The 14950-nt window shown below is 46.7% G+C and overlaps 1 protein-coding gene across 1 annotated transcript in view; it reads right to left on the bottom strand.

The window, feature by feature from the left end:
- STEAP3 (STEAP3 metalloreductase) overlaps positions 1-12630 on the bottom strand; it is a 28430-nt gene extending 15800 nt beyond the window's left edge. Inside the window, exon 1 of the mRNA XM_006098823.3 lies at positions 12565-12630. The gene's annotated coding sequence lies outside the window, so the exon portion shown is untranslated. The remainder of the gene's footprint in view (positions 1-12564) is intronic.
- Between the last annotated feature and the right edge of the window lie 2320 nt (positions 12631-14950).

Consider the following 14950-nt stretch of genomic DNA (forward strand, 5'->3'; position numbering starts at 1 on the left):
CAAATTTAATTGTGAAAGTTTTCGAAATACTGCTTAAACTCATCACTAATTTAAAATCATTTTAAAGAAGAGCACCTAAATATATGAAGCAAATATTAGCAGTCTGAAGGGAGAAATAGACAGCAATACAGTTCCCACTTCCGACAATAGCTAGATCAGCCAGACAGAAAATCAGCATGGACACATTGGACAGCCCTGTAGCCTCCTCATGTGTACATGGAACATTCCTCAGGACAGATCATATGTTAGGTCACGAAACAAATTTTAACAAATTTTAAAAGGTTGAAATCATATCAAGATTCTTTTCTGACCATGACAGTATGAAACTAGAAATCAATAAGAGGAAGAAAATTGAAACTTCACAAGTATGTGGAAATTACACAACACACCCTAAACAACCAATGAGTCAAAGAAGAATACAAAGGGAAGAAAAAAATATTTTGATACAAATGAAAATGGAAATAAAAACTTATATAATGCAGCAAAAGCAGTTCTAAGAGGGTTATTAATAGTTTAGTGCCTACATTAAGAAAAAAACAACACTCAACCAACTTAACTTTATACCTCAAGGAACTAGAAAAGGAACACAAACTAAGTCCAAAGTTAGCAGAAGAAATAAAAGGATCAGGGTGAAAATAAATGAAATACAGGAGAGAAAAACAGTAGAAAAAAATCAACAAAACTGAGACCTGTTTTTTTTAAGGAACTGGTTTTCCCTTAGTCTATGACAGTGTAAACGTTACAGGCAGCATAAGCAAGGGAGACATGTTTGTTTGTTTTTAATTGACAAATCTTTAGCGAGACTAAAAAAGAGAGATAAAAAATAAATAAAATAAAAGAGATTCAGTGGTTAGAGTGTTGGCCTGCAGACTGAAGGGTCACAGGTTCAAGTCCAGTCAAGGGCATGAACTTGGTTGCAGCTTGATCCCTGGCCCAGTCAGGGCTTGTGCAGGAGGTAACCAATCAATGTGTCTCACATTGATGTTTCTCTCTCTGGTTGTCTGCCCTTCCCCCTTCCACTCTCTCTAAAAATCAATGGGAAAAATATCCTCGGGTGAGGATTAACAAAACAAAATAAAAAATAAATAAATAAACAAATAAATGGAGAAATTACAACTGATACTATAGAAATATAAAGGATCATATGAGACTATTATGAACAATTATATGCCAACAATTGCGTAACCCAGAAGAAATGTATAAATTCCTAAAAAAATATACAATCTACCAAGACTGATCATGAAGAAACAGAAAATCTGACAGGCCAATAATGAGTGATGATATTGAATCAATAATATAAAATCTCCCAACAAAGAAAGGGCCAGGACTGATGTCTTCACTGGTGAATTCTACAAAATATTTAAACAAGAATTAATGCCAGCCATGGCCTGTTTGTTCAGTGGTTAGAGCATCGGCCCTTGGACCCAAGGGTCATGGGTTTGATTCCAGGATAAGGGCATGTACCTTGGTTGCAGGTTCCCCAGCCCTGGTAGGGCATGTGTGGGAGGCAGCCAATCAATGTGTCTCTCTCACATCAATGTTTCTCTTTCTCTGTCTCTCCCCCTCCCTTCCACTCTTTCTGAAATGGAAAAATACAGTTGAGTGAGGATTAACAACAACAACAACAACAACACACACACACACACACACACACACAAATAATTAATGCTAATCCTTCTCCAACTCTTCCAAAAAATAAGGACACTGCAAAAAAAGAAAATCACAGGACAATATCTCTGATTTAAAAAAAAATCCTCAACAAACTTACTAGCAAAAAAATTCAACAGCATATTAAACAATCCTGTACCATGATCAAGTGGGATTTTACCCCTGGCATGCAAGGATGTTTCAACATCTGCAAACCAATAAATGTGATAACCCCATTAACAGAATTAGGGATAAAAATCATATGACCATCTCAATAGATGCAGAAAAGAGCATTTCTCCTTTCATGATAAAAACTCTTAAGAAAATAGGTATAAAACGTATGTACCTCAACATAATAGAAGCCATATATGACAAGTCCACACCTCACACCATACTCAATGATAAAAAGCTTTTACTTTAAGATCAGGAATAAGACAAGGATGCCCACTCTTGCCGCTTCTACTCAACACAGTACCAGAAGTTCTAGCCAGAAAAATCAAACAAGAAAAAGAAATAAAAGACATTCAAATCAAAAAAGAAGGAAAATTGTCACTAGTGCAGATGACATGATCTTATATATAGAAAACCCTAAGGGCCCTATGAAAAATTTGTTAAAGCTAAAAAACTTAATTCAGTGAAGTTGCAGGATACAAAACTCAATGTACAAAAATCAGTTGTAATAAACAAATGGGACTACATCAAAATAAAAACCCTCTGCACAGCAAAAGAAACCATCAACAAAACAATAAGAAAGCCCACTTCATGGGAGAACATATTTGCCAATGTTATCACCGATAAGGGTTTAATCTCCAACATTTATAGGGAACTCATACAACTTAACAAAAGGAAGATAAACAATCCAATCAAAAAATGGGCAAAGGACCTAAATAGACACTTTTCAAAAGAGGACATTCAGAAAGCCAAGAGACATATGAAAACATGCTCAAAGTCACTAATCATCTGAGAGATGCAAATCAAAACAACAATGAGGTACCATCTCACACCTGTCAGAATGGCTATCATCAACAAATCTACAAACAATGAGTGCTGGAGAGGATGCAGAGAAAAAGGAACACTCCTGCACTGCTGGTGGGAATGCAGATTGGTGCAGCCACTATGGAAGACAGTATGGAGTTTCCTCAAAAGTTAAAAATGGAACTCCCATTTGACTCAGTGATCCCACTTCTAGGAATATATCCCAAGAAAACAGAAACATCAATCAGAAAGGATATATGCACCTCTATGTTCATAGCAGCATAATTTACCATAGCTAAAATCTGGAAACAGCCTAAGTGCCTATCAGCAGATGAATGGATTAGAAAACTGTGGTTCATCTACACAATCGAATACTATGCTGATGTAAAAAAGAAGTAATTCTTACCATTTGCAACAGCATGGATGGAGCTGGAGAGCATTATGCTAAGTGAAATAAGCCAGTCAGAGAAAGAAAAATACCACATGATCTCATTCATTTATGGATAATAAAGACCATTATAAACTGATTAACAAAAATAGATACAGAGGCAGAGCAACACTGAACAGACTGTCAAACTACAGCTGGAAGGCCAGGGAGGGTTGGGGGGGGGTGGGGAGGGTGGTAAGAGATCAACCGAAGGACTTGTATGCATGCATATAGGCATAACCAATGGGCACAAGACACTGGGGGGTAGGGGAGGCCAGGGGAAGGTCAAGGGGAGAAAAAAAAGGAGACATATGTAATACTCTTTGTAATACTTTAAGCAATAAAACAAAATTTTAAAAAATCAGTTGTAGTTCTAGACACTAATGAACTATCTGAAAAAGAAATTTTAAGAAATCTCATTCACAATACCATCAAAAATAAAATAAAAAAAATACTTAGGAATAAATTTAACCAAGGAGGTGAAAGATCTGTACACTGAAAACCATGAAACATTGATGAGAGAAATTGAAAAAATAAACACATTAATAAATGAAAAGATAGCTGTGTTCATGGATCAGAAAAATATTGTTAAAATGTCCATACTACCCAAAGTGAGCTACGAGTTCAAAACACTATTAAAATTCCAATGACATTTTTCACAAATATAGAGAAAATAATCCTAAGATTGTACAAGACTGCAAATAGCTAAAGCAATCTTGAGCAAGAACAAAGCTGGAGGCATCATACTCCCTGGTTTCAAACTATATTACAAAGCTATGGTAATCAAAATACTGGAATAAAAATAGACACATAGACTAACGGAACAGAATAGAGAGCCCAGAAATAAACACACATATAAGGTCAACTAATCTTTGACAAAGGTGCCAAGAATACACAATGGGGAAATGACAATCTCTTTAATAAATGATGTTGGGAAAACTGCATATCCTCATGCAAAAGAATGAAATAGAACCTTTGTTTCACACCATATACAAAAATCAGCTGAAAATGGATTAAGGACTTAAATATAAGACCTGAAATTGTATAACTCCTAGAAGAAAACATAGGGAAAAGATCCTTGGCATTGGCCTTGATAATGATTTTTTTGGATTTTTCACCAAAAGCACAGGAAACAAAAGTAAAACCAAACAAGTGGGACTACATCAAACTAAAAAGTTTTTGCACAGCAAACAATCAACAAAATGAAAAGACAACCTATGGAATTGGAGAAAAAATTTTTTTAAATAAGTTTTCTGATAAGCTTATATCTTATACACCCAGTTATAAGTATCTGATAATCTCCAAGAAACTTTTACAACTCAATAGTTAAAAAGAGAGACAAATAAATGGGCAAAGGACCTGAATATATATTTTTCCAAAGAAGAAATACAAATGGCCAATAGGTCCATGAAAAGATGACCAACATCACTAATCATTAGAGAAATGTAAATAAAAACTGTTAGGATTATCATCGAAAAGTCAAAAGATAATAAATGTTGGCAGAGATGAGGGGAAAAAGGGAACCTTTGTATGCTTGCTGTTCATAGGAATGTAAATTAGTACAGACAATACAGAAAGGGTATGGAGACTCCTCAAAAATTAAAAATAGAACCATCATATCAACCAGTAATCCCTCTTCTAGGTATTTATCCAAAAGAAATAGAATCACTATATACATATTTTTAAATATTTTTATTGATTTCAGTGAGGAAGGGAGAGGGAGGGAGAGATAGAAACATCAATGATGAGAGAGAATAATTGATTGGCTGTCTCCTGCACGCCCCACACTGGGGATTGAGCCCGAAACCTGGGCATGTACCCTGACCCGGAATCGAACTGCGACTTTCTGATTCATAGGTGGATGCTCAACCACTGAGCCATGCCAGCTGGGCTAGAATCACTATTTTGAAGAGAATTCTGCACCCATGTTCATTGCAGCAGTATTCACAGGAGTCAAGATATGGGAACAACTTGAGTATCTGTTGATGGGTGAACAGATGAAGAAGATGTGGTACATGTACACAGTGGAATATTATTTGGCCTTAAAAGAGAAGGAAATCCTGTGGGGCATTATACCATGTGGCTGACAGGGCGGCCACTGGGCCATGCGCTGAGGTCAACCATAGCCACACCCGCCACTGCGAGCTGGTACCTTTTAGCCTCTGTCCCAGGGCCTTTAAATGGGGACTGTAGTTGCACCTTCCACACGGGTTGCTGTGAGACGAAAGGAGGAAATTCGTGCACAAGCTCAGAGCCCTCTCTTCTGATTGGCGCATGTGCTGGTGTGTGCCTGAGCTGTTCTCTGGGGTGCTTCATGGGCAGCGGGCACGTCTCAAAATTCTTTTGCCCTCCCAGTGCCCCGATCAAGGCCTGCTACTGGTGTAGACTACTTCTGGCTTTGCCCTGGCTCTCAGGTTGTTCTATTTACAGATCTGGGGGAGGGAGATGGGAGGGGATCAAATTGCTGCTGGGTGGGCTGAGGTCCAGTCTACCCACAGACCTGCCCCCGCCCCTCCCCGTCCCAAGCTTCCAGCAAAAAACCAGAGACCCAGGCCTGCAGGAGCTCCAACCGCAGGTCCTACCCGCTCTGGGTCTCTGCCTGGCTCACCAGTCCCCTCCCACTTCCCGGCAGAGGCATGGCAAGGGCTGTTTGTGGCTGGGAGCCACGCCTGGCCCATGGCCTGCCTGCCGGCTCCTGCCAGCTCCCAGGCAGGCCACTAATGGTGGGCAGTCCCCACACGGCCACCTTGCAGCCTCTTCGGCAGGGGCAGCAGACAACCCTCAGGCTGAAGCGGCTGGGCGGGAAGCAGCCACAAAGCGGTCACTGTGGGTGGGGACTGAGGGTAGCTGGCTGTGGCGCCCTGCAGCTAGATGGAGAGAAGGCCTTCGGGCCAAGTGGGGTGCCTCCCCCCTCCCAGTAGAGGCTGATGGAGCTAATATTTCTGGCCCAGGCTGGCCATGGGGCGGAGAGAGGACAGGGCACAGTTCTTGTCCTCATGTGGCCCACAGTTACCTTCAACCTTTATTTTTAAATGCTATCTGTTAGTAAAATTAAATTTGGGGGATACATTCCTATTATTGCTACATTTATGGATAAGTTAAATATATTTAAAATGTATAATTTGTGCACTATAATGTGATATACAGAGTAAATCAGATAAAAACAAGTAGATGTAAAGGGATAAGGTTAGAATTTAAATAGACATAGAAGGTCTCAGTTTCCTTAATCCATGGGGAGTCTGCGCCCATTTTGCAGACCTGTGCCCAAAGAGAGTGCCAGGCACAGGAGGAAGTTGAACAAGGTCTCCTGAGAAGAGGGCACTGGCTTCAGAAGGGGGAACTGGGCGGGCTGGCCTGAGCTGAGCCTTGAGGGATGTGAGGATGAACCAGGAAAAAGCGCTCCTGGAAGAGGGCCTGTGGCTGGAAAGGGCAGTGCGCAGGGACCCCCCAGGGCTCGCCTCCCTGGGGCAGACTGGTGTGTGCCCACGCCAGCACCACGGCCTCAGCAAAAGCCATAAATGAAAACACAAATTCTTGCACAGACCGTTGTTTAAGCCTAAAAAGTGCAGAGTTGGAAGGAGAAATCTGAGAGGCTGAAACTCTGGGTCCTATCTGACGATTTCCTCACCTGGAGACACCACAAGTCCTCCTCTGTCTAGCCTCAGTTTCCTCATCTGTACCAAAGGAATGCCTACAGCTGCCCCGCTGCCCTCAGTGGGCACAGCGAGGGCTGTCACACCTGGGGCGTTGCTCTGTGGCCGGACACTTCTCTGAAGTCCTTGCCTGCTGGCTCGCATGCTTGTCCACCTTCCCGCCCTCCTGTCACCTTGGGGAGGGCAGAGGTCGCTGTGTGCTCCATGCTGTACTCCTGGCACCCAGCTCTGTCCTGGCACATGGTAGGGGTTCCATGAAGGCACACATCTCTGGAACTTACAGCTTCAAAGCTCACTCTATCCTTGGGGAACAGAAATCCTTTCAAAATGCAGTGTATCTTTCAAGAGAAGGCAGTCAGATCCTCACCCGAAAGGCAGGGATCACCCAAGCTGAAGAGATGTTCTTGGGTCTTGTCTTCTGTTTTTATGGAACCTGCTTATGGGTTTACATCCTCCCTTGTTGCCAGGACATTTATCACAGCTGTCTGTCTGCCTCTTGCCTTCTCTCCCCCCTCCCCCGACTTTCTATTGAATTTATTGGGGTGACACCAGTTAACACAATTGTGCAAGTTTCAGGTGCACAGTTCTATAATACATCATCTGTACACCAAGCTGGCTTGCCTCTTCAAATCCCCCTCTCCCCACCCAAGTCCTGCTAATTTGCTGTGAGCAAGAAATACAGGCAACACACCGTCAAGAAAGTAAAAAACCCACAGAACGGGAGAAAAATTTGGAAAATCATGTATCTGATAAGGGACTTGTTTCTAAATAGATAAAGAACTCTTACAACCAAATATTTAAAAGACAGCCCTGGCTAGGTAGCTCAGTTGGTTGGAGCATTGTTCCAATACAATTTAGGTTTTGGGTTCAATCCCCGGTGAGGGCACACACAGGAATCAACCAGTGGATGCATGGATGGGTATGACAACAAATCAATGTTTCTCTCTCTCTCATCAATGAATAAAATTAAAAAGAAAGCCTTGCCTCGGTGGCTCAGTGGTTGAGTGTTGACCTATGAACCAGGACAGGAGGTCACGGTTTGATTTCTGGTCAGGGCATAAGCCCAGGGTTGTGGGCTCCATCCCTGATCGTGCAGGAGGCAGCCATTCAATGATTTTCTCTCATCATTGATGTTTCTAACTCTCTCTCCCTCTCCCTTCTTCTCTGAAATCAATAAAGATATTTTAAAACTTTTAAACAGAAAGAGGTAAATATTAAAAGGACAAGTAACCTATATAAAAAGGGGCAAAGGACTTGAATAGACACTTCTCCAAAGAAGACATACAAATTGGCAATAAGCACATGAAAAGATGCTCCACAATGCAAATTAAAACCATGTGGCATCACTTCACACCTACTAGGATGCTATAATCAAAAAGAGAAATAATAACAAGTGTTGGTAAGGATGTAGAGAAGTCAAAACCTGCATCCACTGCTAGTGGGAATGTCAAGTGGTGCAGCAACTGTGGAAAAGAGTCTGGTGGTGCCTCAAGGGTTAAACAGAGTTTCTGTGTGGCCCAGCAATTCCGCTCCCAGGTATATACCCAAGAGAAATGAAAACATATTTCCACACAAAAATGTGAACATCAACATTCCTAGTAGCGTATTCATAATCCCCCGAACATGCTTTGAGTGAGAACTTCAGGACTCTTCATGGGCTTAATGTGTGGGTTTTGGACATTCATGTTGGTGGTTCTACAATCTTCTGAAGTTATTCCTTAGCTGTTTTCCACATATTTGAGGCTTCTAAGCCCCATGACCTTCAGAAAAGTGAGGCTTACATAATCAATACTATTAACTGTTGTGAGGGAGGTGGTACAATAGGCTAAGCAGGCCTCTCAGCTTCTGAATGGGCCTGCAGCTTTTGCTCACACAGATACTTCTCTGTACTTCACCTCACGCAAGCAGATAGCCATTCCAGGGCCACATGGGGCGGCTGGCAGAGAAGGGTGCTGAGGTCTGAGACCAGCCCACCCAGCTCCCGGGGTGGGTCAGCAAACAAGGCAGATGAGGTCTGGTAAGAGGGTGGGGGAAGGTATCATTTGCCAATTACCAAGTGGCTGAGGGTTTACAGAGCACACAGCTGCAAAGCTGCTAGGTGGGGCCTTAGGTCCGAGTCATTCCCCTTTCCACACCCAACTCATCCCCTCTTTAATTAGACAGAGAATCAGCCCCTATGAGCCAGCAGGCTCCCCACAACGCAGCCACAGGGTGTGGGCTCAGGAAAACGCATGATGAGCTGGGTTTACTCAGCAGCAGGCCCCTTGGAAACTGCAACACAGGCCAGCGAGACACAGGCTTGGAGGCAGCGGGGTCGAATGGCAGCCCTACACTGATGAGCCGGGGGCCTCGCCAAGTCACTTTACCTCTCTGAGCCTCGGTTTCCTCATCAGTACAAGAGAGTGACGTTGCTGTAATGAGCTATAGTACGATGATATCAGATAAGCCAAGTGCCACGGTCTGAGCCTATTAAGTTCACTCATTTTCATTTTGTTCCTCTCTCTCTAGAATTTTTAAAAACCTCTTGTCTGTGTAAAGCAGAAATAGATGCTCCTAAATCAATACATGATGTTCCCTGCTGAATGGAAAAACTGGCTCTAAAATTTTCTAAAAATGTGCGCTGAGATAATGGCCTGGTGGTTCGCACACATTTCCCACCAGGACAATTGAAGACATTGACTTGCTGCCATTTGTGACCCAGGGAGTGGGAAGGGAGGGGCGGTGGGGCAGGTAGGGGTTACTCTAGGGCAGTGATGGCGAACCTTTTGAGCTCGGCGTGTCAGCATTTTGAAAAACCCTAACTTAACTCTGGTGCCGTGTCACATAGAAATTTTTTGATATTTGCAACCATAGTAAAACAAAGACTTATACTTTTGATATTTATTTTATATATTTAAATGCCATTTAACAAAGAAAAATCAACCAAAAAAATGAGTTCGTATGTCACTTCTGACACGTGTGTCATAGGTTCGCCATTACTGCTCTAGGGAGAGGCTAGGCCATGGGCCCCGTGAGGCCTCTAGGGGCAGCTAGTCCCAACATCTGGCTCCTTGCCAAGACAGCCCTCATGCCATGGGGGTCTCCAGGCCACCCATCCTTGACAGGACCCCCAGCTCCTGGGCCAAATCCATGCTAGCTGCCTCTCGGCCTCCATCCCTTTGAGGGCAGCCCCTTTCCCGCTGACAGTATTTCATTCTTTCCTGTCTGCCTCCTCCCTGGACTCCAAGCTCCGCCAGGGAGGGATGGAGTCAAACTCACTTGGCACCCCCGCACTTGGCCCCATGTCCGGCACGCACTGGAGTCACCTGGAGGGCTTGTGAAAATGTGTTGCTGGGCTCCATCCCCAGAATCTCTGGTGCTGCTGATCCCAAGACCACACTCTGAAAATCACTGCAGTAGATGCTCAATGAAGGTCTGTGCAAAGCGTTGAATGACTGAAATCACTTGCAAAAACCACTCCACATCGCCCTTTTCCTGGCTCCTCACACTCAGGCTCCTCCTAAAGCCCTCCTGACCCCAGGACCCAGCAGCAGTGCTCTCTCCCTGTGCTCCTTTAGGTCTTGAGGGTCAGAGCTGGGTCTTTATGGTGAGGAGAAGGCAGTCAGGATCATGGCAGCCTTGTTGCTGAGCCAATAAGGCCAACGCCACATGGATGCTCCCTAACCACCCCCACCCCCTCCTGTGCATGGGTCGTTAGGCCCACTGCAGGCTGAGGGAGAACAGAGGAGTGGTACGAGGAGACATCATAGATCCTGGGGACCCCAACACCCCAACTAGGGAGATCTTCACCGAAGACCGAGTTTCCCAGATGACCAAGAATTCCGATGGCCTTACTCTACATGCAGGACTCTCTCACTACTGATGGGTGGGCCTGAAAGAGCTGCTCACTGGAGCAAGTCATCACCAGCCACTGCCAGCAGAGGCAGGAGGGAGGGCAGTGCTGGCTGGAAAGGGGAAGGAGGAAGGCCCAGTGGTCAGCATCAAGGCCAGGGGCTCCAGGCAGTGAAGATGCTTAAGGCCCATGGTCCCCATGCTGCACAATCCAGGGGCACCATTTATACTGCAATCCCTGTGAACAGTACCGCTGGTGCCAGAGGCTAAGACCAACAGGCAGTTACCATATAAATGCCAGAAGTCCCGTCAGAAGGCTGATGGACTTTGATATTCAGCAGGGCTGAAAATCAGCATAATATTGCCTGCTGCTTGCTGAATGGCTGAAGGCAATCCCCTAACCTGATAATCCTTTACTGTTTACCAAACTTTACCATTGATATGCCTGTTTGCTTTGCTAAAGGGCAAATGTGTATTCTAGTAAACAAAAAGCCGATGAGTCCTGAGATTCAGATTCAGAGAGCTTCTTTGCTAGAGTGAAGCCTCTGCCTGGCTCCCCCATGCCTTCTAAATTTTATATCTCTTGTTTAGTGTATCCGTTTGTGTGCAGCCCCTTCTCCAGACCTTGAACCCTAGCTGCAAATAGATGCGGCATTCAGTCTGTGCAGTTTTAGACAATAGTTGGTCCTGACAATCCTCATCTGAAACATTTCCTCATTCGTTATTCCCTGTAGACCTACTGTGTACCCCGGATGGAGCAAGGCACTAGGGCAAAGGCTGGACACACTGCAGCAAGGATTGAAGTGCTTGATTAATGGCACGCCCAGTGCTGTGCGAGCCAGTGCAGAGCGGCTGACCTCCACCCAGTGAGGTCAGGGAGTTGGCATGTGGGGGTGGGCAGCCCACTCCTTCTGGGCCAGTTAATGCAGCCAGGCTGAAGGCTAGCAGGCGGGGGCAGCTGAATCTGCAGCCTCAGCGCCTGGGTGGGTGGCTTCTTGCTTTCCAGGGACATTTGGAGCCACAAACCCTGGGACCAGATAGGTTCTGTGGGCTGTGGCTGCCCCACCCTCTCACCTAGCCATGGTGTAGGTTTGCAGAATCAGGGCTAGAAGCTCTACTCCCTGCAGGGGAGGGGTGGGTGCAGGGAAAGGGGCAGAGGCAGCCAAGCCACATGGGGTAGCTCCAGGGGCTTCTGCCAAGGAGCTCAGCTGCCTCATGTGGTCTGACTCTAGGCTTGGGGATCCGTACTTCCCCTGCTTTGCCCAGATGATGGGCCACCTTTTCCAGGAAGCCTCTGAGGGGGAGAGAGGTCCCTGCTGACGCCCGGTAGCCTCTGGACTAGTAGGGTCTGGAAGTCAGCCTCTAGTCCAACGGCTGGGTGGGGAGGGTCATGCAACTACTTCCCACTCGACCAGCTCTGCCACACGCCAGCTCCAGGCACAACTCTGACTCCTGCAGGAGTCCCCGGGACCAGCTCTGCCATGCACCAGCTCCATGCACAACTTCTGCAGGAGTCCCCGGGAGTGCCTCCTGGCTTCCCCCATGGCTCACGCTGCACTGTCACGTTACCATTGACGACACACACTGGTTCACTTGTCTGTCACCCACTGAACTAGGGGTCACTTCTTCCTCATTTCTGTGTCTCTAGCAACAAGCCTGGGCCTGGCACCAAGTGGTGCTCAATTACTGTTTGTAGCTTGAAGGACTCCGCTGCTAGACTGTGGCTGAGGGCAGTGTGCTGTGCGTCCGGCCTTTCTCCCCAGAACCTCGCGGGGGCAGGGGGGTGCTCTGCGTACCCAGTGGTGATTAAATACTGCGAGCTTCTAATCCCTACCGCACCTGGCAATATAGTTGGGCCTGGCCAGGCACTTGCCTGTTTGATAGACTTAATAACACAGAAGACAAATAATGCCCCTATGTATTTAAATGCTGCAAATAAACGGACGACACAATGGACTCCCGCAGCTCTGACAGAGTGGAAAACCAAACACACACGTGAGGCAGGTCAGTGGTAGCTGGGTACGTGGGTACCTGGGTATCCAGGGAAGGAGGCTGCAGGGATGCTGGGTCAGTGGCTCCCCGGCCGGTGGGCTTCTGAGACGGGGGCAGGTAGCAGCCATTTGGAGGAGTCTGCCCAGTCCAGGCAGGGCATCCAGGGGCGGGTGAGGCCCAGCTGTGGCCACTGGCAGATGGCCTCCTTGGCCTTTCCCACCAACTCCTTCCTGGCCTCTCAGTGGCCACCACACCCGAGCTTCAGCCTCTTTCCTGCTACGGTCAGAGCCCTAAGCTTTTTGCCTGTCGAGTCCCTTCCTTCCAACTGATGGAGGCCTAGGGCGAGAGGAAGGGCCGCCTTGGCAAAGCTCTCCCCTCTGTGAGGCAGGATTAATCCCTCTCCCCGTCCCCTTTCCCTGAGAGGTCCCGGCCCCCATAATCTCCATTACTCCTTCCCACGTGCTGATGTTAATATTAAAATGAATACCCTTTCATACAATACTTCACATTTCCCAGCCAGGTAAAACGACTAACAGCTTCTGTAAATCCTTCCCACTTTATGGATCTGAAATAATCTAAGCAAAAAGTGGGCCTTTGCTATGCAAATAGAAGCGCTTTCAGGGAAGTCCTGAGTTCCCCTTCCATGTGGAAACCTTGGGTTTCCCTGGCTCTGAAGTCACCGCCCCTACAGCGAGGCAGCGGATGAGGCACAGGCCAGCAGCCAGCAAGTGGCCGGCACGTGGCGCGTGGGCGGAATTCAGGAGTCACGGAGGATAAGGTTCTGCGAGGCGAGGCCCACATGGGAAGACCCGACGCTGGCTTTGACGGGTAGAAAGCTCTCATGGCTTCCATGATGCAGATGAGAAAATTGAGGCCCAGTTAGGGCTTCTTTAAGGCCCCAAAGTTGGCTCTGGCCCTGGTCCCATCCAGGCCCTGCATTCAAGCTTCCTCCAGGGTGGTGAGGGCGGGCGGCTCGTTGCCGAGGTGTAATAGCCGGTCACCTGGTCCACACGGGTCTGCTCTTCCTCTTGGCCATCCCTCCCCTTGCTGAGCTGCCTGAACCCACACTTTCTAGCCCTCATTCTCAAGCTGCTCTGCAAATCCACCCTCCATCCCAGACTCCAGACCCTGGCAGCAGGGCCCCAGGCCTCCCCCCTCCCTCTTCGGCCGAGGGGTCAGGAGGCAAGAAGGAAGCTCCAGCTGAGTCCTCCTCCCACCCGGTCCCCACAGCTGACCCGAGGGGAGACAGGGTGGAAGATGCTGGTCTCGAATTGGGGCTTAAAAGCCGGATTACAGCCACACGCATCTTAATGGGTGCATTTCTACTTTCTCTGTGGGCACGTTCCCTTTCTGATGGACGCTCACAAACATTTTCCTGTTATATTTCTTGTAATACTGCCTGGAATTGTTACTTAGACATCATAAAAAAATCATTATATTTTTAAAAGGAAGGCGGAGACGTTTCTACAAAAGAGGATACAAAAAGCTCAGCACCCACACAAACACACATATAAGCCAAACCACACACAATGCACATACGTGGAAGTTTGGTCTAACAGAAAAGAGCAGTTTATTACCACACCGCTTTGCAACATAGAAGTGAATGAATAATTTATAGGGCTTTTTACCAACATCGAGATTTTCTAATCATTCTAGAAAAATCCGGTTCGATTACTTACAGCAGCAGTTCTGTGATAAACCAACCCAGAAATGGTTACCAATAAATAAAAGTTACAGTTCCCAGCGGGTCTGTCTCCACAGAAATGCAGCAGAGGCATTAACGACTTTTCTCTAACACGCCAGAGCCCTCATGGCTCTCACTCACCGAAGGCGCTGTGTGGTAAATCCTGAACCCTTTTCTTTAACAAGGCTCCTGACTGAAGGTTTAGATGATATTTCCCATTTTATATTGACAAGAACTTCATTATATTTCCTTCTATGCTGCCAGTCGCAAGTCAGCGGCACCCGAATTGAGCCGGGCAGCTCAGGGCCTTGGGACCCCGAGATGACAGGGAACAGCGAGCAGGCCAGGGGCTGGTGGGGCAGGTGGGAAGGGGCCGCACACTCCCAGGGGGCCATCTGGGATCTGCCCTCATCCACTTACCCACCACAGGCTGGCACAACATCTGGCGACGCAAGGGTCCGAAGCACCAGTCCTGACAACTCCACTGTGACCCAGGCCACCCTTCTTGCCTGCGTCTCCCTCTGGCCTGTGGGCAGCCTGACTTCTGTTTGGAAGGCGAGGGACCTCCCAGGGGCTGGGACAGCGGGCGGCTGCTCCTCCACCTGCACTCCGGCTCCTGGCCACAGGCTGGCGCAGGAGCGGTCGCTGATGATGGGTTACAGAGGGCACTGCACAGCGTTCTGGCTCCACACTTTCTGTCACTGATGATAAATAAGGGCTCAGACTCAAGTCTGTTTTCTC

This window comes from Myotis lucifugus, unplaced genomic scaffold, assembly GCF_000147115.1.
Source record: "Myotis lucifugus unplaced genomic scaffold, Myoluc2.0 scaffold_247, whole genome shotgun sequence".
Classification (NCBI taxonomy): Eukaryota; Metazoa; Chordata; class Mammalia; order Chiroptera; family Vespertilionidae; genus Myotis; species Myotis lucifugus.